Source organism: Peromyscus maniculatus, chromosome 16 (genome assembly GCF_049852395.1).
Source record: "Peromyscus maniculatus bairdii isolate BWxNUB_F1_BW_parent chromosome 16, HU_Pman_BW_mat_3.1, whole genome shotgun sequence".
Taxonomy (NCBI): domain Eukaryota; kingdom Metazoa; phylum Chordata; class Mammalia; order Rodentia; family Cricetidae; genus Peromyscus; species Peromyscus maniculatus.
The window spans coordinates 8,570,099-8,572,890 of record NC_134867.1 but is presented as its reverse complement, the minus strand read 5'-3'; the positions used below and the strand labels follow the sequence as shown (position 1 = coordinate 8,572,890).

At 41.2% G+C, this 2,792-nt stretch overlaps 1 long non-coding RNA gene across 1 annotated transcript; it reads right to left on the bottom strand.

Moving 5' to 3' along the window:
* Window positions 1-762: 762 nt before the first annotated feature.
* On the bottom strand, window positions 763-2,045 carry LOC143268944 (uncharacterized). Its single transcript, XR_013045195.1, has 2 exons — window positions 1,750-2,045; window positions 763-984 (listed from the first exon to the last, which is right to left on the bottom strand). It is a non-coding gene; the product is annotated as an uncharacterized LOC143268944 (long non-coding RNA).
* Window positions 2,046-2,792: the final 747 nt, after the last annotated feature.

Genomic DNA, 2,792 nt, shown 5'->3' with positions numbered 1-2,792 from the left:
GGACTTTTTAAAAATAATGTATTTTCACTGAGAGTAAAATTAAGTGTTTTCACTGAAGGTAAAATACAGCCCTTAATTGAACAAATTTCTTCAGTTCCAGGAGAACACATAGCTCCTTTGAATTGGCTGACTCACAGCAGATGTTGTAAAGTAGAAGAGGCAGTCACGTTCACAAGATTCACTCACAGATCAAGGAGCAGATCACGGAACCTACTCTGATCGTGGCGTCTGTGGCTGGACTCCTTAAATGCAGCAGTTCGGACACTCAGGGACAAAATGGGTCAGAGGGTGGCCTATGGTACTGTGGCCCATTTTCTACTCGATGGCACAACTACCCAGTAGTGACCGAGTGAGTGTAGCTTTTAGGTCCAATGACAAGAGAGAGCTAGAAGGATCTAGAGAGGAGGAAAAATTGCCACCACTGACTAGGACTCCACGGAGGCGTTGCCTTTCCAAAGCAACACGATGTCTGACTTATGATACACACTAGCCATTCAACAAAAACCAGCATCGTCAGCTTTGATATACAAGAGAAATCACTGGTTGGGAAGAGCAATTTGAAATCAAATGTATCATTTCCTTCCAATGTGCCTTTTAGATTCTTTCTAGTTGTAGATGTCCAAGCAATAAGTACAGAAAAGACTCCTGCGTAGGAAGACAGCCATAGGATTCCACATCCTCTACCAGTATCAGCCAGTGGGGCTTTTTGTAGTGATATAAGGAAGTACATCCGGGGAGGGGGTCCCAGCTGTGAAATATGGCTACTACAATGGAACAAACATTTATTTGTATTCATTTACATTTGAACAGTCATAAATGGCTAGGAGGTACCTTATTGAACAAGGTGACTTTAGGTTCTGTCTTGTTTAAAAGCAGCAGAGACCCAGCCCAGGCTGAGGGTCACACTAGCAGCTATAAAATCCCAAACACAGGATGCAGCATCTGTGACTTGGTGCTGGTCATTTCACCATCCAATTTCTTCAGCTGTAAAAAAAAAGGCTTTGGGATCATTTTTCAGACATTTATACTAATCATACATTTCTAATCAGCCAGCACAGTTGTATCTTTTATACTTTTTTTCCCTTTGCCTCTTGGTTGCTCTTTAATCTTGGTGATTATGATTTGATAATGGCTGGTTTAACCTAACATACTTTTATATAAAGAATTTAGTGAAGATTCAAGCACCATTAATAAATAATACACCATTTCTAGATCAAGGGTCTTGATTATTTTAGCCACTAAACTCATATGATAAGATTAGGTTTATTTTTGTCTGAACTAAGTCAGGTTAAGCAGGGAAGCCAAGAGGCAGTTAAATATACAAACGGAATTCAAGGTGTTTTATTTTTATTTAATTCGTCTCTAATTTTCAGAGTGGCATTATCTTAATATTTACTATAAATTCCTTTGACAGACTCTTATTGAACGTAGTCACTATGTTTCAGAGAATTTTTTCGTAGCATTTCATACCACTGAACCATCTCTCCAGCTCCCAAGGGAGTGTTTAAATTAATGTTCTGATTGCAGCAAAACATGAACGGTAATAATTTCAAAGTTATCAAAGCAGCTATTCATTTTAAATTGTTGAGATCAGGAACATTTTAATAAACAAGTTAGAATTTACATTTTTCAAAAGGCTTTAAGAGTCATTTTCCCCAGCCATGGTAAAGTATAAGTTGAAATCATGTAATGTTGCTGTGTACATGAACTTCCATACGCCTCACTTAGTGTAATTAATACTACACTTACCTGAAAAAGAGACTCTTAGTGTATGTGTGTAGTCCATCTCAATATCTCAGCTAAAACAGCAAAGGATCAAATACAGACTCTGGACATCACCTTATATGGCAATTCCAGCGTCCTACTCACTCTTAACAGGAGAAATGACCGGAAGGAAAGTACTAAATCCAACTGTTTGCTAAATGGTGTTTTCATTTTCAAACTGTAAAGAAACTGACTCTTCATCTTCAAAGCTTGCCTTCCGATTCACTCCACAGTAGAGCTGGCCTGAATCCTCCCTCCGTCAGAAGGCCTTTAACCGTGGAGTTTTCCTCTTCAGGTTTAGAATGAATACAGTTAACTGAGATGGATCTGAAATGTGGCGGCTGTGGCCTGGGGTTGCTCTCCACACACTGAAAGCTGGGCTTTGCTGCCACCTGTTGACAATAGTCACAAACAAGAACCCTTTTCCACAGATCACAGACATCATAGTTGAAAAGGCCCTCACAACCCAGACGTCTCTGTTGCCTTCATTTTTCAAGTGGTAAAAGACCTAGTTTCTAGGTCCTAGAAGGAATATGAGACTTTCCCAAGATCACTAAAAGGGAGACAGACCTGGGGCTATGATGTAGGCTGGGCCTGGGTTTACTGTTTGTTTTCATTTCCAAGTTAGTCTCCAAGCTGTGTAGGTGGCAGAGCACCTGAAATGCACAGTGTGCTTTACATAACACCGGAAGCCCCGATGTGTGCCAATCCACCAAACCAACCAGTCACATCCTCTGCCGTGTTATAGAGAAACCCTCCGCACCCCTCCAAAGGACTGCAGTAAGTGTGAGTTCACTTGCAATGACATTGAGAGAAGTTTCATCAAGTCTGGAAAACAAGGCAGGTGGGCCTCGGGGGTCTGACAGCACAACTGTCTGAAGGAAGGGAGCTGAGGTCCACAGCTCTGAAGTGGAAGACCCTGATGGCAGGTTGGCTTGGGACAGAGGATGCAAGCCTGGGTATAAACGACGAAGAGCTAGGACAAGTCAATAAAAATCTTAAAGAATTCTTTACACTTTGGAGGGACT